We start from the raw sequence: 21,741 nt of genomic DNA, 5'->3' as shown, positions 1-21,741 counted from the left end.
ATGAGGACTGAGTGCTGCTCCTCGTCTGGATAGTGGCTTAGATCAAAGACAGGTTCTGCCGCAATAGCACCAAGGTAATCACCACACCACTTAGGCCAGGTTTAAATCGCCCAGGTGGACTTGTGTTCATTTTCTAGAATAAAAAGAGATTTACTTATAGTTCAGTTCTTTTTCCCACTACCTCATCCGAGTCTCTGTACACTTTATAAGATTGTTAATATAAGAATTGCCATCTGCATGTTATAAATGAGTAATCTGACTTCAAGAGGTACAAGACAGTTGCTTAAGCTCACACAGAGACTACATCGTATATAGGTTTTCAAAAAGTTGCGTTGGAAGGATTGAGTAAATACATCAACAAATAAATGAGCATTTAGCAATAGGCACAGGTAAGACTTGGGGCCAGGTTCCCTGACTCTGGGTTCCAAGTGTTTTCCATTGTCCCGGCAGTGGTTAAACTTGAGGATATGTGAATTATTTGCAAAAAAAAAAAACAAAAACTATCTATTGGAATGATGTGTATTATAATGTCATAATAGATAGTTCTGGTATTAATTTTCCCACTTTCCTCAGTAAGCAATCGGTGAAACCATTTTACATTTTCTTTTCTCATTAGGGTTTTATATAAGTCCTTTAGGTCCTTTTGATGGGAAGCAGAAGGACCTATGTAAACTTATAGAAACTGAATTTAAAGTGAATTCAGGCAGTATGAATTCACGTATCCCCAAACTTTCCATTTTGTGCACACAGCCACAGAACTGCAGGAGGACTGGGTTTAACCAACACTAGGGATTTCTAAGAGCATGTGAGAAAGAGGGAAGTGGACCAGGCAGACTGGGGTGAAAGCAAGGCTGGCCATGGAATTAAATTGGGTAAAGAGAAAAATGACAAGATGACATGGGTGAAGGACAGAGTAAAAGTAAAGGTGATAGGATCAGTGGGTTGGAAATCCTGATGTGGTTCAAGATTTGTGGGAACAAGTTAGAGGAAATCACTAGAAAAAGCAGGAGGTCTATTTGAAATTGGCATTATGGGGGCAATGCAGTTGTTGAAAATGACAAGTCTAGCATGTACCCATGGGAATGATTGACAGAACCAGGTAAAGGACAAGATTACTGAAAGACAGGAGGTTACACACAGAGAAGGATTACCTAGGTGGAAACCGAAACACTAAAAATCTCACACAGGTTGTGTTGGAAAGAGTGGCAGTGATCTAGCTGCTAAAGTACCCTTAAGAAACAAGGGTAAGTGACTTGTGGGTTTGTAGGTGACATTCACAAGGAGAGGTAGCAGATGACACAGTCCAAGGGCTTAATCTTAGAAGAGATCAAAGGGAGGGTGAATGGTCTGCATCAAGAAAGACACCTCCTCCATCTGCAAGAAGTGCAAGACGAAACACAGGCACCATTAAGAGGGCTGCAGGGAAGCAGCATCCTCTGTGAGGGGCCAGGTTTTAGTTAGAGTGCCAACAGGAGGGGAAGAGTGGGCCCCACTCTCAAACCTGGCGAGGCAGCTCCTGTCCTGGGCCAAGCAGCAGAGGACTCTGCTTTTGTCCTTCACTCTCTATACTCCAACATGTGGAGCTAGGGGTCCATGGGATTGTGGACATGTACCCACTCAGAGGTCGTGCACATCTTCTAGACCACACTACGTGCCAGGACCCAGAATTTCCTGCCCAAACATCTAAAGATGGGTTAGCTTTAAAGATGGGCTAGCTTTAAGGCAGGAGCCAGGAACTTGGGCCTGCTCACTCATGACAGTACATGAACTACAGAAGTATAAATTCAAACTTGTTCTTTCAGGTAGTGATTAACTTATTTTTTTCAATGTACAAAGATGACACATGATTTATTTATTAGTCTGTTAGCTTTATTTAGAACTTTTAAATATCTGGACTATGCTATATGGATCTCTATTTCTGCTCTTGTCAGGGATAAAGATTTGAGAAGACAGACAATTGGGCTGATGTCAGACTTCCAGAATCTTTCTTCTCTCTCTCCAAGCAGAATTAATGGCATGCTCCTTAGGGCTCTGATGAACTGGTGGTTGTAATCCAACTACCAGCATGCCCCTAAGTCCATCACGTTGGAGACACGCACTTATCTTTCCACTCAACTGGGAGCTCCAGGAAGAGACAAACTAGGCATCAGCTTTGTGGCCCTAGCCCTCAGACACAATGTTTGGCACATAACGGTCACTGAAATGAAAGGAAAAAAAATTCATGATGATATCAATTAGACCAGATGCAAACTAGAAGCATCTCAGAGTCCAGCCAAGGTGTGTTTACATATTGAAGAGGATGCTGATGAAACAGCTCAAACGTAGAAGCTGAAGTTCACATACATATTTGGTTCTACCGCCAGTCTTCAGATTTTTTGTTTGGATTGGATCGTGAAGTCACCTTGATCACTGCTTTCAATTTTCATGGCGGGTGCATTTTTAAAAAGGAAAACTCTTTGGATGATTTAGACCAATCCCCTGAACTATTGCTCTCCCTGAAGCATCTGATGCATGCTGCCCTCTTCCTGGGCATCCCTACAGTGGCACTTCTACAGGTAATTGATGTTGCTCTTTCAGATTAAGATGAAATTTTGGGTGTCAGCTCTCGACTGCTTCAATGGCTGCCATCAGTTAGCTCTCAGTTTACCAATTTGTGTTCCACTGAGTTGAACAGTAAAAATCCTTGGTAGTTTACCTGAAAGGCCATTGAAGATGACTTATGGGCCGTAGCACACAATATTTCATTTCTGTACTTTATCTAGACAAATAAGTGCTTATAACTCTGATTCAGGGAAGACTGTTTATTCTTCAGAACTGACACGCCATTAAAAAGAAAATAAAGTAAGCACCAGGATTATCCCCTAAGCTTCCATCAAGGCTTTGCTGTGAGTGCCTGTGCGTTTTCCCCCGTCAACTCCTGACACCCAAAATGCATTTTTCTATAGAAGATAGCATCATGCTATTCTTTTTTATCCTCTCTACATTCGCCATTCTTCTCCTACGTCTCTCACAAAAATCAAGCCACAGGTCTTAAAAATATAATGAAAGAGTAAGAAATACAGGCTCTTGTGGAGTGAGAGTGACAGTAGTACCTTTAGAAAAGAACTCCCCCTTCCCGACTGTAAGGACTATCCATCTATTGCTATCAGGAAACGGGGACATGGGGCAGTGTCAGGCTGGACACAACATTACAGTGAGTTTAGGGGACAAAGGAGAGGGGAGAGTTGATAGAACAACAAAATATTACTTTATGGTGCTACATGAATTAGGAAGAAATAGGTGCCTCTCCCTATCTTCCTTTGGAGTCCACACCCTCAGGCTCCAAAGCTAATGGGACAGTGTTATTCTGAGGGGGAATTTTATGTGTCACCTTGACTGGGCTGAGATGCCTGATAGCAGGTACAACATTATTTCTGGGTGTGTTTGTGAGGGTGTTTCCAGAAGAAAATAGCACTTAAATTCACATACTGAGTAAAGCAGATGGCTCTCCCCAATGCAGGTGGGTAACATCTAAACCCCTGAGTATAGAAATTAAACAAAAGTTGAAGAAAATGTGAATTTGCCCTCTCTCTGTTTCAGCTGGGACACCTCAGCCCCCTCCCCACAAACATCAGATTTAAACTTAAATATGCCACTGACTTTCCTGGTTCACTTTCCTTGTAGACAGCATATCATGGCATTCTTGCTCAGTATCCATAGTCATGTGAACCAATTCCTACACAAACATGTATTTATTTTATATAAGTATTTTCTTACACTGTTACTTTTATATTTGTTTGTCTGGAGTACACGGTACTACAGTTGCTTATTAGCTGGCAGTGATTGGCAGCTGGGAAGCAAGTACCGTTGTGTCCCTAGGGTGATTAGCATTGAAAGTGGGAGTGCTTACCTAACTGCACTGGATCCACACTCGCTCACTCTTCCTATTGTGGAGGAGGCTGGTGGGTGAGTTCCACATACCATATACATGTTGCCTTTTTAAAAAAAGATTTTATTTATCTGTTTTTAGAGAGAGGAGGAGGGAGGGAGAAAGAGACGGAGAGAAACATCATTGTGTGGTTGCCTCTTGCACGCCGTCCCCTGGGGACCTGGCCCGAAACCCAGGCATGGGCCCTGACTGGGAATCAAACCCATGACCTTTTGCTGTGCAGGCTGGTGCTCAATCCACTGAGCCACACCAGTCAGGGCCACGTTGCCTTTATAACTTCTTAGACTGTGACTGAGCATCCTTGGACTGGAAGTAACCCTTGTCACCAGCTGAGTGATCACCTTCCCTTTTACCAGGAGGCACTAGAAGGACACACTAATAGTAGCAAATCACCTAAGCCTGTCGTTCCCACTGAACAGTAATAAGGAAGGACACCTCTTTTATTTAGGAAACAGAATACAGACTTTATTACAGCAAAGGCTGGTGCACAATGGGGACAGGTGTTTCCTAGTGGACTGATTTCAAATGACTGAAATTTGTTTGGTGCTCTTCTTATTGTTCATTTGTACAACCCAGTTCTTCCATGGTGAACATGAGTTTCTCATGTTACTAAAAAGGGTAGAGCAATCCAAATGGATGTTGCAAAGTATGCCTGTCAGGTTTCGATATTAGTGTTCAATGGAGAAAAATTATTCTCTATTATTAACCAAATGAGAAGTCATCCTGCCGTTTGCTATCATGAGAACCAGAAATTTGAGTCTGTGATCTAGCTCTGCTACTTTTCAGTAATTTCACCAAAAAAATAGTGAGCAGCTACTATATAGCAGATATTTCTTGAGCCCCAGAGGTCCAAAGAACATATGCAGGCACAGTCCTTGTGAACCTACATTCATTTCTCTGACCTTCAGTTTCCTCACTGTTAACATGAAAATAGTTATCTTAGTAGGTCACTGTGAAGATTAAATTACTTAACATATGGGAATTCTCTAAGGGCAGAGAAACTACTCAATTAAATGTAAGATCTGAGAGTGTTCAAAAGCAAAGATGAACTATTAGAGATTTGGGAGACAAATATTAGCTCACTAATAATAGACACCTCATATCAAACCCATGTTTCTACGTTACTTATTATGGGTTTAAGAGAAATGCATTAACTCACGCAAATACAAGCTGTTGAATTAAGCTCCCACTTTGATTTACCTTTCCCACAGACCTGTTGGTACACAAGATCCGAGTGATAAAATGCCTCAGTGCTCACTTATTCTTGTCACCTGAGGGGGTGAGTCAGTTTCTAGGCAGCCGAGCTCTGCATGGCTCTATCTAGAAGACCAGATAGATGGGAAGGAGAGAGGAAAGTGAACCCAATGAACCACTCGACCAATGCATTCTCATAATTTAACCACAGAGTCTTCATTCATGGCACTTTCTGGAAGCTTGTCACAGCAATTTCAAATACATTTTCAACACATTTTCAGACACATTTGCCTTTACACAGAGCCATGCTCACAGCAGACCATGAAGAAATGAATGAGAGGATAAAGTCACATAAAAAAGCAAGTCCATAAAAGGTGGCTATGAAGAAGGGAGGCGTAGATTACCCTATATACACAATGCACTGAATTTCCCCCAAATAACTAAGTAATTCCACCTGAGAAATTCTCTACCATGTTTTCCCCTGAAAGTTCTTCTTTAAAAGTTTTTTAAAATTATTTTTGTCTTAAACTGACTTACATAAATAGTTCCCTACCCAAACCTTTCTTCCCCACATCTCCTTTCCAGACTGAGTTTCTTAGAGCAGAAAGTTGTTTCCCAGCACCCAGAAAGGCCTTCCAGGCCCTCTGCCCACTGTGGGCACAGGAGGAGCCTGCCACCCTCTTTACCTCCAGAGCCTCCTGTGCAGGGTTGTGAGCCTTCAGGACTTGGCTGGGCACTGAGGCTAAGGTGTGGGCACCGACATGCAGCTCAGAGAAGTTGGGCTTGGGGTTTAAAAGAAAAAATGAAGATAGCAAACTTGGACAATTACTAGGAAATTTTTAAAATCTTAATGTTGCTTAGGACTACAGACTGAATTTTGTCTCCACCAAATTCATATGTTGAAGCTCTAACCCTCACCATGACTGTATTTGGAAACAAAGCCTTTAGGAGTAATTAAAGTTAAATAAAATAGTAAGAGTGGTTTTTAATCTGATAGGACTGGTGGTCTTAAAAGAGGAAGAAAACCCTTAACATATCTATCTTAGCAAACTTTTAAGTGTATAATACAGTATTACCAGCTATAGGTACTGCACTTACAGTAGATTTCTAGGACTTAGCCACCTTGCATAACTGAAGTCTTGTACACCTTGACAAATACCTCATTGCCCCCTCCCCAGCTCTTGGCAGCCCCCATCCCACTGTCTAGTTCTGTGAGTTTGACTACTATTTTACTTGTGTTATTATTAAACACACATAAAATCATACACCGATGGTAGGTAGATAGATAAAGTAGCAGGAAACTTTTGGAGATGATGAATGTGTTTATGGCTTAGACTACTGGTGATAGTTTCAGGGATACATGCTTTTCCCAAATTAATTGAATTGTATACATTAAAGATGTATACACACGATTTTTGTATACTATTCATACCACAGTAAAGTGTTATGAATACTTTCACTATAACACTACAAAGAGGGAGGGAAAGAGAAATAGGGAGAGAGAGAGATCTCTCTCCCCCATGCACACACGCCAAAGAAAGGCCATGTGAGATCACAGCAAGAACGGCTGTCTGCAAGCCAGGAAGAGAATCTGACCATGCTGGCACCCTGACCTCAGGCTGCCAGCCTCTAGAACTGTGAGAAATAATTGTTGCTTAAGCCACCCGTTCTATAGTATTTTGTGGTGGTAATCAAAGTTGATCAACACCTATTCTCTGTAGTCTTGCAATGGTTAACTCACCAGTCCCCATGCCCCCCACCTTGCCAAACATACCACCATAAAATTCTTCTCCTTCAGCTGTTGTAAGTAGTGTAATACAGTAGTTACAAGCAACTCTAGATGTTTATTGGCAGTGGAAGCTTGGGCAACAGTCTTAGCCTCCCCACGCCTCAATTATCCCATCTGTGAAACAGGTTAATAATAGTACCAAACCTATGAGTTTGTTGCAAAGATTAAATTAGTTCATGAACATGAGGAACCAATGGCAGTTAAGCGAATTATCACCCCTAGAGTGCAAATTCCAGAAGGGCAGTAATGTTCCTCTTTCTGTTCCCTTATGTGTTCTAAGTGCCTCGAACTATGGCTGGCATACAGTCACTCTTAGTAAACATTTCTGGAGTGATTGATGAAATGGTGCTCCTACCTTTTCTGACTGGCTTTCCAAACCCTCTATAATTTGATCATACTTAGTATCTCCAATCTTACGTTTCCTCTACAACCAAGATCAGGAATGCACAGCCATATTCAATGACTGGAATTTTTGTCTAAGTCCTGTACTTTCTTATTGCATTTTTCTTGCTCTAGCTACTTCTTTCTTTACTTGCAGTGTCTTGTCAGTTTTCAACGTATCCCAGCCTCCTAAGTCCTACCTATGTTCAACACCATCTTATGTACATTCATGTCAGTAAATGCTTATTGGATTTGATAGACCATCCAGATTTCCAGAACTCCTCTGTTCCCCTCCGCATACCCTATTGCTTACAAAGGTGAGTGCGCAACATCCCCACCCCCTGGCACAGACACACGGTCACAAACATAGCAAAGATTCTTTGAGAGACAGGAAGTGGGATTCTTAGGCTTTTATCCTCTCAGACCTTAAAAGCCCTCTCTGCCCTCAGACTGAAATACTCCCAAGCACGGTTTGGTTTCCATGAGCATCTCCTCACAGTTTTCTCCTGGGACTCCTACCTTACCAGGGGAGAACAGAAATATCTACAGGGTTATCATTCATTAGAACTCTCTGCTTCAATTTGGAGAGGACTTTTCCAATACCATCTGAAATGGAGAGACCTAGAGTGTCGTAAAGTTAGCGGCCATTCGTAGGCCATCAGAGGCAACGCTCATAGATGAAGGGAATATTCCTGACACCTTCCTTCTTTTCTCTGTGCTCCACAAACAAGCTCATGACGGCCTGCCTCCTTCTTAGAATATGAGTAGGGACTTCTGACAAGATGGAGGCTTAGGTGGAAACACTGTGCCTTCTCCCACAACCAAGTTTGAACACAACAAAGGTTTGGAGAACTAGGACACACCCAAAGACCAGAAAACGGAATTATACGGAAGTCCGACAACTACGAACCGTTCAGAGGGATGGTAAGAGAGGCGGAGCCAGCAGCGGAGCTGGGTCGGGCAGGACAGATCCCCGACCTAGGTGCGCAGGAAGCCCGGAACCAGTCGGGGTGTGGGGCAGACTGACCTCAGTCGCACATTCGCGCACAGTGAGACGGACCACACAGGCCCCAGGAGGCGAACCCAGTGGTGGAGGGCTGACAGCGGTGGCACACTCGCGTGCAGTGGAGCGGGGCGCGTGGGCCTGGGGACGGTGGTGGCTGCAGCACCGCAGTGGCAGGCGGCAGACGGGAAGCCATTGTCCCTCTTTGACCCCGCCCCCACATACAACGTCACAACCCAGCGACTTAGTTGCCCTGTTCTAGTGAACACTTTAGGGCTCTGATCCTGCTACAGAACAGGCACGAACAGCCCAAAAGATGGTGCAGGGCTCAAAGTCCCAGAGCCAATAACTCTAAGCGACCAACAGATTGCCGGCCTCTCAGAAGCACAATTCAAGACACTATTTATCAGGATGCTCACAGAAGGTGGATTATAGTCACAAATTAGAGGAACATAGTCACAAATTAGAGGAACATATGACGGCTAAACTAATTGAAATGAAGGGAGATGCACAGGAAACCAATAGTGATGGAAAGGAAACTGGGACTCAAATCAATGGAATGGACCAGAAGGAAGAACAAAACATCCCACCAGAAAGGAATGAAGAAGTGAGAATTCAAAACAATGAGGAGAAGCTTAGGAACCTCCAGGACATCTTTAAACGTTCCAACATCCGGATTATAGGGGTACCAGAAGGGGGAAAGAAACAGCCACGAGTGGAAAACTTATTTGAACAAATAATAAAGGAGAACTTCCCCAGTCTGGCAAAGGAAATAGACTTCCAGGAAATCCAGGAAGCTCAGAGAGTCCCAAAGAAGTTGGACCCAAGAAGGAACACACCAAGGCACATCATAATTACATTAGCCAAGACTAAAATGAAGGAGAGAATCCTAGAAGCAGCAAGGGATAAGGGGACAGTCACCTACAAAGGAGTACCCATCAGACTGTCAGCGGATTTCTCAAAAGAGACCTTACAGGCAAGAAGGGGCTGGAAAGAAGTATTCCAAGTCATGAAATCCAAAGACCTACAGCCAAGATTGCTTTATCCAGCAAAACTTTCATTTAGAATGGAAGGACAGATAAAGTGCTTCTCAGATAAGGTCAAGTTCAAGGAGTTCATCATCACCAAGCCCTTATTATATGAAATGCTAAAGGGACTTATCTAAGAAAAAGAAGATGAAAAATATGAACAGTGAAAGGACAGCAAACTCACAGTTATTAACAACCACACCTAAAACAAAAGCAAACCAAGAGGACAGCTAGATCAGGAGTGGAACCATAGAAATGAAGAACACATGGAGGGTCAGAAACAGGGGGGTGGGAGGGGGAGAAGGGGGGAAAATAGAAAATAGCATAGATGGTACGTAGAAAATAGATAGGGGGAGGACGAGAATAGTGGGGGAAATATAGAATCTAAAGAACTTGAGACACGTGGTTATAAACTAAGGGTGGGAGAATGGTGGGGGAGGGAGTGTGCGGGTGGAGGGGAATGAAGGGGGGGGAATAGAACAACTGTAATGGTATAATCAATAAAATATATTTTAAAAAAACATGATTTTTAAAAAAAGAATATGAGTAGGGCTCTTTCTAGTTTCAACATCACCAGAAACTATGTCAAAAATTAATAAGAAAGGGCCAAGAGGAGAGAACAAAGATATCTAAGAGACTCTGAATCCCCTCCGACAGAATTTTGATGAAAAGCTTGTTATGAGTTTGATATACTTTCATTTTCTTCTCTTCCCTGACTCTTCTGTTACCTACTCGCGATGCTGAGTCCCTTTCTCCAGTACATTGGGTTTGTTTGATCTAGTCATGACCCTGCTCGCACAAACAGAAGTTGGAGGGTAAGCACAGCTGTGTTTGATCTTGCGGGGAGACTACGGGTTCTTCCCTGCCACTTCCCTCCAAGGAAAGCGATGATGCCATCTCTTGCTTCTTAGAGACTTTCTGCTCCTCACAGTTGTGAATGGATGCATTCGGAGGGCATGAGTGCCACCTGCTGCTGTCACACTTGCTTTCTCACCATGTGAATGGATTGGGGCACAGCCTCCGGGCATCCAGAGAGACCTGAGGCTGTGGCTACCAAGGCTATGAAGTCACCCCAATCTCCTCTCCATCCTTGCCACTCTTTTTTTCTTTTATTTCTGAACCAGTCATTGCATTAGCTAGAAATTTGATGAGTATCCTAATTAAAGCATCTGAATTTTTTTTCTGCCAAAATATTCATACCTTCTCTGGGAGTAAACAGGGTGTTTACTCCCAGAGAAGGTAGATATTACACATAAGTAGGAGCATTGCAATCATGCCAACCTACATCGATCTTATGTATTCCAGTGTGTGAGGCACTTTCACACCTATTACTATAGATTATGCTCATAATAACCACCCCCATGAGGAGAGCCGGAAGACTATAATTAGTCTTTTTACAAATAAAGATTCTAAAACAGGTTGGCTAAGTGATTTTTGCTTTTGAGTGGAAGAACCAAATTCTCTGTTGAATGAATGGAGGGAAGGGGCTGTTAGGAGGGGAGTGGAAAAAAGGAAATAGGCTCCACTAGAAGAATTACATTGTGTGTTAGACAAAAACCAGTACCTGATTTACTTCATAAGTAACAGACTGGTTTAATAAATGCATAAAGATTTCTGAATAAAATAGCCTCTACCAATCAACTTTCTGGTGTCTTTCAGTTTGTTGATAGCTTCCCTACACTTCCATTCTCGCCACCACTGACATACTGCAGCCAGAGAATTCCTGATAACATTATGCCACATCATGTCATGTCACATGTCCTATCATTTCACATCATATCATACCATATCATATCATACCAATCATTTCTCCTGTATAAAAACCCTTCAATGGCTTTCCATTGCTCTTAGGAAAAAGCCAAGACTTCATGGGACCCTTAAGAGGGGCCTGCATGGTCCTGTACTGAAGGTTTGTTGCTGCCTTATCTTACCTTCCATTTATCCTCACTCTCCAATCCAGCCACACCTTCAGTTCCCCAATTACTACTGCTCCTCCACTTCCAAGCTTAATCGACTCTTCCTCAGGTAAGTACTAGGCCAAACAACCCTCTTATAGGTTTGCATAGTCCATAGTCTTCTCCTTGGAGGGCTTAGTAGTTTTATGTTTATTTGTGTGATTAATTAACTAATGTCTCTTTCATCATCTCCATGGAGAGGTTGAGGTGCCTGGTTTGGCTCACTGTTGGTTCCCCAGTATTCACCACCACACCTGGCACACTGTTGGCACTCAATATTTAATATTGAGTAAATGAATGAACAAATGGACAGCAAAGGTGAACCTTCAAACTAATTAATTCTCATTAAAACTTCAGTTTAACAGAAAGCTATGTACCTCAGAGATATAATGGACAGTGAGCAGAGGTGCCCTGTTTCTGTGTTTTGCTGCAAAGTTTCATAAATAAGATTTTCGTCTTGCAGAACTACTGAGTTCTTATGTAAATGCCTTCCTTTTTCATTTTCACTGAGCCCGATCTTCCTCTGGCCCTTTCCTTCTCCACACCCCTCCACCCACCAGATAACAGCATTAACTTTCTTAAGTGGCAGTTCAATCCTGGTGGTGAATTATTCTCTAGCAGGAAGCTCTTGACAGTAAGAAGCTCTTGTCAAATGCTTACTTGTATGTGGGGCAAGAGGCACCCATCCTAACACAGCAGTGGGCACCTCAGCGGAGACGTTGAACCTCTAAGGGAGTGATTACCTTCCTCTTCTACTTTCCCAGCTCTGTCAGGAGCCCCACCTTCGGTTTACTCACATTGAGGAAAGCTGGGGCATCAGAGGCACACCTGTTCCCCAAACATCGCCAGCGTGAACTGTGGGTTTTCCAGGTAAAAGGTTTGTTCACGCAGAGTGAGTCTGACTAAGAAAAATGAACAGAAAGAACATAAAAAACCAACTTGGACCAAAGGAAAGTACTGAGAGAAGAGAGTTTTAAGGCAAAAGAGACAAAACAAATGAGAAGTAATCATTGAGAAATCACGTTGAATCGAGTTTTATTTCTCAAGTGGGTAAATGTATGTTTTCCTCTTTATCAGAGAGAGGACTGAAGCTCAGCAGACTAGACTGGCGTTTGCACAATGGTATTTAAGTCACTAACCCTTGGTGGGGGGAGGGGCAGGTGGAAAGAAGACTTGAAATTGGCTAATTTGGGGCAGTTGTTGGTTGATGCCAATATATTTGGGTCAGGAGTCAGAAAAGGATTTAGCTCTCCACTCGATCTGTGGATGCGTCTGAGGCGCAGCGAAGTTTTGATGCAAACAAACCAATGGAGCATTTGTGTTTCACTCCATTGGTTTGAACCTAAGAATCTAAGAAGGTGCTTGTAGCTCTGTCTTCCTTCTCAGCGGATTTTTTGCTCAAATCATCATAACATGTAAAGCCCTGACACTGAGGGTATCCTGAGGGGAAAAGCAAGAGAGAAGGATGTAATTGTGCCAATTCATCTGGCCAGGAGACTGAGGGCACAATGTCCTTCGGGCAGAATAAATTGTTATTTTGGGAGCTTGTGTTGATCATTTTGGCAGTAGTGTCCTGGAGGGAAAAATCAGGAGTTGCAGAAAGACATTTGGGTGCCTGGGGCAGGAAGTCCATTAGTTATACAGCTCTCCTTTTTCTCCACACATATTTTATACAGGGTGAATATCCATTAAAGTTCCAATTTTTAATAAAGTCTAATTTGTATAGCCTAATTTTAAAAGCTTATGGTGTTTTATTATTTCTCATACATGTAGATAAAAATAATTACATTGTACATGTCATATTTAACATACAGCAAATCAGTGAAATTAAAAATGCACATATGTTTGTTCTATAGAAGCCCAGTGTCTTGTGATATTCAATTTCTGGTTATCTTTGCCCCTCAATTCCTCTTTTATATTTGATAAAAATCTTCACATTATATTTCAAGAAGAAACATTGTTTTGTTGTTGTTCTCTTTCTGTAAGGCCATCTGGGCCTTATTTTCAATTATCTTTGCAATGTAACCTTGACTTTCTGGCGGTCATCTGCCATCACTGCAGAATTAAATACAGTTCTCAGATTTAAAAAGCTAAGAAATTCACAGCATAAACACTTTCAACTCTAATAACAAAGAAACAAATGCTTTACCAACAAAATCGACTTTAGAAAAGATTCCTTTTTGGAGCATACCATTCCACTGATTTAAATCCTTGGGATCACTGCAGCTACACTTTATCTCCAGCAAATCCACACCAGTTCTGCTGAGCCCTGGCCCTCATACCTGGCCCAGAGGTGAAGGACTGTAGAGACAACAGCAGTGTCCTGGGCCATCACGTTCACCAGGAGGAAGAGGAGCACGTGAACTGGAGTGTTAGGGCCCTGTGCCTCTCCTTTTCTAGCTAATGACCATTTTAGTTTTTTAAGGCTGTTGCCTCCAGCTTACACTTCTCTCCTCTCCTGACTCCTCCTTCTCCTTCTTCTAGGCCATCTCTAATTAATAGAATTAAGGATCTATCACAAGAGAAGTGGCCATAGTGGCTCTGGACTGACTGACATTTATGCAAGGGTGAAGTGCCAGGGGATTGAGGAGGGAGAAAGATAAGTTTCTGCCCCTGGAGAACCTGGAAAATTGCCGCCACTGACAACAGAAAGGAGAATGGAGGTGAACAAGAGAAGCTGGACTATTTCTTTTTTTTCTATTTTAGAACACACCTTTCATATATAATCAACTGAAGTAAATAATATTTGTCTTACATTTTTCCATTATATAATAGTTATTTTTTCCTATGTTCATTTAGAAAATGTGTTACCTTCCTGGTTGGTATAACCTTCCTAACGCAATCTAGTTCATCTGTGTTGATGTCAACCTTTCACCTGAGATAACTTCCTCCGGTGTGACTCATTCCACGTGTCATTAGAGCATCTCAATAGTTAAAATTTTACATGATGGAGAATGCATCATTGAAGAGCAAACATTTTTGAGATTTTTTTGGATCTGTTTTAGAACTGCAGCTTGAATATTATCAGATTCATATGTTTGCACAGTGCTGTGTCCCATGCAACTTGTAAATATTTGATAAATGTTACTTTTTAATTCCTGATAACATTATGAAAGTGTTAAGAAATGTTATGACTGATAACCTCTTTCTGAGCCTAAGATTTACATTCACCATGTAGAGTTATTGATTGACTAGAGCAAAATGATTTTGTTTTCAGTGAAACAAAGTCTCTCAGAGACCACATTCAAATGTTCCCTTCATTTAATTGTACATTTTCCAAGGACGGAGATAAGATATTTTTTTTTCCTTCTGATTCTCAAGCAGGTCAACCTGGGTCTGCCAAGACCAAATATTTATGGACATATGTGAGTATGCAGTTCCCTAATGACAAATGTGTGATAATGTGTCAGAATGAAAGATTTTTGAGACAGTAATGTTGACTGTCTGAGTTAGGCATTTACTTAAGCTGTGTTGCTGGGAAGCGAGTACCTAGCCCTCAATCAAAGAAAGCATTTTTCTAATGAATGAGTTCACACTCTGAAGTGTAACCTTCACGCTCAGAATATCCAGGTACAAAGGCATCAGACTCTGCAGAAAGAGTTGGCGATTCTTATCCAAGCCTGAGGACATTTTATTGCAAGCCTATGCTTCGCCATGGATCAATCTTTGCTGGTGACATTTAATGAAGAAAGCATCACATAATGAATTGAAATTTGATGGGAAAATGTTTTTAAAATCTTCATTTTAAAGTCTTATTCTATTTATATAAAGTATGAAGACACAGAAATGTATTTCATGCTATGGAATATAAGGTATTGGTTAGAAGATCTTGGTTAGCCTGAGGCGGTGCGCAGAAGAGACAAGGGGGAGAACTCTGGGGGCTGGTGAGGTTCTGTTTCCCACCTGCATACATGTCTGTAAGTGTGTCCAGTTTGTAAAAGTTCACTGAGCTCTGCAGTTATGTATATGTATGTGTATATACTTGACAAAAATATTCTTTTTCAATTTTTCTACATATTCAACGCAAATTATACATATGAAATCTACATCTATGTTGCTAGCTTTTAGTTCGTCTTCTTTAAAGAAAAACGTGTTTTTTTACATATAAAGGGATCTTTTGAGTACACATATTTGTATTCTCCTGAAAGTTGCCATGTGTACCCTTACACACAATTTTGAAGGACTCTTTTATTATATTCGACTTAGTTTTTGTGGAACTGTCCATATAAGTGAAAACTTATTCTCACTGCATCACCAAGTTCTGAGGTCCCTGAGGCAGAGGGCATGTCCTGTTTATACCCTCAGAACCTGGCATATGGTGGGTAATCAATAATTATTGAATCAGATACAAAAGATCAGGCACAGTGAGATCCCTGATAGTCTCCAACTCCGACCCCTCTGCCCCCAGGCCCTTCAGTCTCTTTCTACTTGACAGTTCCTAACGCTGAGTACAAAAGGCAGTTAAAGCATAACCACTTCTGCTGAGACTAGGTACGTGATCCGCAGGGGTCCGGCCTCAAACCAGGAGGTATTGCACAAGGGCCGGGAAGTAGCCAAGGACGAGAACGGAGTAACTTCATCAGAGTTAGGTAAACAGCAGCTAGCACAATGGCCATGCTAAACAGGACAGGCTCAAAGTCCAGTGTCATGGCCAGATGGCTTCTTTCACTGGAATGTGCACAGGTGCCCTGTGAGCACCTGCCTTGAGAGATGGCTACAATGAATATTTACCAAGTGATTAATCACTTACATGTTTTGTCTTTTTTAAATCTTACAATAACTTTGTGGTATAAGTAATGTTATTCTCATTTTATAGATAAGGGGACTTCAGCTTAGGAAGTTTAACAATTTACTCTTAGTCACCAAGTAAATGACAGAATTGTAACTCATGCCTAGGTCTGGCTCACTCCAGATGCCATGAACTGATGACATTACACATATGAAAAGAAAAAATAGTATGGAAACAGAACTTTTCTGATTACGCTCAGAGATAAAAAATTAAAAGGTGGGGTGGATATTGAAATCTTGTATGCTATTTTTTATTTTTCTGGGTGATTTTACAGTTAAAGGGGGAGTTAAAGAGGCATTGTCCTTCTTTCTTTTCAAGGTAATGGATGTTAATTCAGACATTGTGCTGTATGCATCTCATTTTATCCCTCATAGCAACTCTGGGAATAAGATACTATCATTATCTCTATTTAATAATGTTGTGATTAAGAATCTTCAAGGTTAAGTAACATGCCCAGGACTACTCAGCCAATAAGTAGCACTTCCAGCGTGAGGAACGAAGTCTCTCCCCATCTATAGCCTACAATGTCTAATGAGTTTCCTGTCTAGAGCCAGCCATGATCAATGGGCAATGGCTGCCTGGAATTCTGTCCTGAAAAGCATCTATGAAGCCACTGAAGAGCCTCAGAGGAAAGAAGGCTGAGACAGATAAGCCATGCTGCTTATTCATCATTCCTGTGCTGTACTGTTCCCTCAACCCACTTTCCCTATGCCCTTGGGGATCCACCAGCACCTAATTATCACAAGTCTGATTTTGCTTCTCAACCTGTAAGACACAGACACGAGGACTATACTGTCCTGAGTTATCTTTATATTTGCATGCTCCAAAGATGCTACACTATTCTACAACCAAGTAGGATATTTCGAAGTTGCTAATGTTTCTACTTTGGCTTTAATTTCATGTAAGGAGCCATTTAAATCACTAAAGTCAACACAGACTAAAATTATTCTCAGTATAATATCAGAGTATTTAAAATAAAAAGACATCGAATGCCTATACTATTTTGCAAAAAGCAAAAGCAGACTAAGACAATGAGAAATGAACTAGATTGGAGGCAGAACTGGCAGACTCAGGTTCCAGCTTGACCTCTCCCTTGGTCTGCAGCGCTGGACTAATCACTCCAATGCCTGGTATTTGGAGTCAGACATGGATTTGAATCCTGGCCCTGATGCTCATAAATACTAAGGCCTTATGCAGTGTGCTGTTTTCTAAAACTTCATGTTTAAAATGTGGCTAACAAGAGCTATCTCATTGGGTTGTTAATGAAGCTCACAGAGATGCTGCACGTGGAGTGCTGGCAGAGTCCTTGCCACACTGATGTCCTCCTCATAAACGCAATTCGTTATCATCGTGCCTTTTCACTCGGTTTCCCCATTTGCACACTTGGCTGTAAAACAAATTTCTACTCCTTACTAAGCCCACTGAAATGTTCAGGCTCTACAAAAATATACAATTTTATTCATTACATATTGTTCACACTCCTAAAGAGTATCCAATCTGTTAAGGAAACAAGACCAAAAAGAAAAAAAGAGGAGGAGGAGGAGGGGATAATAACACATAATAGATATAAAGAATAAAACATGAGTGTGAAAAAAATTTTCATACCACATGAAATAATTAAAACGGAAAAGTTTAGCTAAAATGAAGGTTTTTAAGGAAAAGAAAGACGTGCCCTGTCACAGAGCACAGAAAAAGGAGTTGAGTCTCACTCTACTGAAAAGGATATTCTGCTCAGATTCAGAAGACTTGATGCTGAGTTCTAAGTCTGACACTCCCTGACTTCAACTTTCCTGAAACTCTGATTGTCTCACTCTTGCAGAACAGGGAAAATAATAATATTGGCATTTTTGATAGTAGAGAAAATAAGGTTAGATCATGTGTGTGAATTTGTTCTGAAGAGCTGAAAATCAGTAAAGAAATAATTTTTATTTTTAGTTGATGGTACAAGGAAGGCCAAAACCAGAATAAAGCCAGCGAGTTGCTAGGGTAGAAATCTAAGGAGATGTTCAGCATGGCTCCAAGAGCATGCCTTTTTAGATTTTGCCTTGCCTCTTCACTTGCCTCATTCTCATCCTGGGTCTGAGCAAAGAGACAGCAAGCAAGTCTCTCCAAATAGAGTAAAAATATGAAGTAAATAATGAGACATGAAGGTGCAGTGATAAATCCAAGCAAAATAAGCACAAAAATCCAAGCACAAAATTTTTGTGCTTATAAAGCACAAAACAGTGAGTCTGAACTCAGTTAAACAGAGGACAACTTCAAGTTTTGAAGGAGGAATGTGGTATGGATTTTCGTAGCTTGAGCATATAACATGGGGACAGCGGTTCAGGTGGATCTGAAACCCACGACAGACCTACAGAGGGGTTATTATTGCTCTGTTTTATTTTGGAGTTAGGAGAAAATAAAATTACGTATAGTATTGTATGTTAACTATTAAAATTAGGAATTAATGAATACCATTCTGCACTTAGAAGAGTTGATAATGCATGCTCTTTTACTATAGTATATAGACTATGTTTGTGGTGGGGATTCACAGGTAATGGTACAAATGGGCTATTAAAAAGGGAAACATTTGCATAAGCTGGCACCTTTAACATAATAATTCTTAAAACGTAGAGCTGCTTGGATGTAAGTTTGGAGCAAAGTTAATCTGAAGTCTGCAGAATGTCAATGAACTTGAATGTCTAGATATCTAATGGAAGAGGTCTTAATCTGCACTGTTGAGGGATGAGAACGATCTTACAGGGCCATGGAGGGCGGGGACCTAGGAACTCATTTTGCCCTGTAATGGGAAAGTTTTATCCATTATAACTAAACGTATCAATTAGTAATGGCTTCCAGGAGCATGGTCAAGTGAAGGATCCTAAGGCCTCGGTCGGGATCAGCAGAAAAGAGCCACAGCCGAGGAGCCATGTCTGTTTCAAGTGGCGTAGAGACGAGTGGTGGTGTGTGTGCCATGTGTACTCCCCGGATCTAGTTCAACCATTTTATTTTACAATTAATAAAGCTAGGGCTCTAATAGAGTACAACTTGAAGCCACACAGAATGTCAATGAAGTAGTCAAAAATCACAGTGCAATTCCTTTGCAATCTCAAGTAAGTCACAGAACACTTTTATTTGTGTATAGCTAAGTTTATGTGCGCTTTATACTCTGGTGCATACAGAAAGATTCAGCATCGCACAGTTATGTTCGTCTTCAAAATATTTTACTGAAGCTTAAAAACACGTCTTTCCTAGGTTACTTGATCAGAAATGCAGCATAATGGGAACCTTTGCTGAATATGAAACAGATTCCTAGAAAACAAGTGGGCATTGATTTATTTTTATCGATGTGCTTTTACTAACTGACAGGAAGTGTTCTTTGAACACCTCTCTCCCAACCATTCCACTCCAATAAGCCACTGAGTTTGATTTTTTCCAACAGACAGTCTGTTCTACTCTCTGAAGAGCTGAGAGCCTCACCAGTCACAGTGCTAAGTGGGCCAAGACACCCAAGTGTCCCCACCAGGAGGGGCACTTTCCTGATGCAAGGCTTGAATCCTGACCTGAAGATAACCCGCCCACTTCAGGAAGTGTGAATGGGAAATAGACTGGTATATGGATACATCAGACAACGCTTAGCCTTAAAGAAATAAGAGAGAGCGAGCTAGAAATAAATTTAAAGATGAACTATTCATATATCCAGTGTAAAAAAGCAGGTTAAAGAAGTCATAAAATGAATGAGAAAAAAATCCGCCTTTTTTCCCCAGTTGAGTACTGTCATTATCTACTCACGTGCATTTTCTAGGATCTCCAATTTCCATGTCACTGTCTCTGTGACCATCAGCAGCACAGAGGTGAATGGAGTTTTGAAGGCTGACTTAGGAGGGCGCCGGGGGTACTGCTGTGAGCAGCAGAGCGAAATGGCCTCCCCTGGGCCAGAAGGAGCCCAGTGGGTCCTTTCATTCCCAGTTTACTGCTAAACCACTGCACAGATGTGATATTAGCTAATTCTAATAAAATCTGAAAAAAAATGATCTTTTTGAATGATGTTCTTGACCATCAAAAAGAGTTTCTCAGGGCTCATGTCTGCCTATGTTTCTTTTGTTTGTTTGTTTTTAATCAAAGTAATATCCAAATCACTACCTATTGGAATAGAAGGAAAAACAAATTTCACTCATAAGAACACTGTGCTAACAAAACCATAACATTCTTTTTAGTATGTTTTCCTGAGCATGCAGCATTCCATACCGATTCCATTCCATTCGTATTTTTTACTTAAACCCATATTTTATGGGTTTAAAATCCATGTACTTTTCTCATATTTCTTTAAGCATTATTTTTTCCAAAGCCAGTGTTTCTAATAATTGCAAAGTATTTTATCAAATTGATACAGGGTGCAGCCAAGGGGGGGCCCAGAAAAGATTTGGAATGGTGTCCAGAACTCAAAGTGTACAGGAATACTGGAGGAAATATTAAGATATCCTCACCCACCCCCCCCACAAGGTGTCAGTTGGGGGAAGGGATGAATGGAGCAGGGCCATTGAGAGCTGTTTTGCATAGCAACAGTTTTGCAGCTAACCTCTGGAATGGTCATTTAACATATCTATAACCTTTAACTGGTTTCATAGATATGTTAAATAGCTGTGGCGAAGTTTTGGGCCAGGGAGAAGTGAGTAGCGAACCAGGCTGGAATTGGGGAGCTGCTTCTCAGAGAGAGTGCCTGCTTGAGAGCCATGTGGCTTTAGCAGAGTGAAGACCCCCTCTTGGCCAGGTGAGGGGGAGAGCCACCCTGTTTTGGAAAGATGTAGACCCCTGTAGCCATTAGGAGGGAGAGCCACGCGGTTTCAGCAGAGTGCAGACCCCCCTCTTGACCAGGTGAAAGGGAAGACCACGCAGCTTTGCCAGAATGGAGATCCCTGCGGCCAGGTGAAGAAGAAAGACACACGCTTTCGGTGGGCCTGGAAACCAGGAGAGACTTTGACTGGGACTTGGTACAAAGAACTCTTGCCAGTGGAAGGTGCCACATGACTTTGGATTAATTGGAGATCCTGCCTGGACGGGCAGGCGACACAACTCACGTGCCAGCGACCTGAAAAACGGACGTGTGCCCTTTTCCTGATTTAAGGTACCCAGAGTTGGGACAGTGGGAGAAGGGAGCGCTGTGTGTGTATGTGTAGGTGTATACCCTTAAAGACTTTAATATTTTAAGGAAGGCATTAGGCCTGAATAGCATTAAATAAACATTTTGTTTCCTTTTCACAAATCTCTGGCATTGAGAGATGTCTTTCCAATTGGCGGCGGACAGAAGAGCCCTATAGATATTAGTGTATCGTCCTTGGGAGGGGCCCCTGTTTTCTGTAGCAGTTTTTGGCATCCCTCGGTGGGCCAAGTCCCCCCCCCCCCCCCCGGACTCTTGTTCGGTAACAAAATGTGTATCCCATAGTTTAGCTTTTCAAATGATTCACTGCTGGACATATAGGTTAATTTCAATTCTAAATAAGACTTCTATGAACATCTTTGTGCAGACTCATTTCCCACACCTATGAGACTCCCTTAGCCTTGGTTTCATAGGTTAGTTTTTCTTCTCCTTTTTACTTTCCTCCCTCATTTTAATTTTAAAACAAGCACCTGGCTTTATGTGTTTACTCGCAAGTGATTAAATTATTTAAAATACATGAAGTTTTGCCAAAAT

The sequence above is a fragment of the Sturnira hondurensis genome, unplaced genomic scaffold, assembly GCF_014824575.4.
Source record: "Sturnira hondurensis isolate 20B ecotype Veracruz unplaced genomic scaffold, ASM1482457v3 Scaffold0008196, whole genome shotgun sequence".
Lineage (NCBI taxonomy): Eukaryota > Metazoa > Chordata > Mammalia > Chiroptera > Phyllostomidae > Sturnira > Sturnira hondurensis.
Note: the sequence above shows the minus strand (reverse complement) of the source record.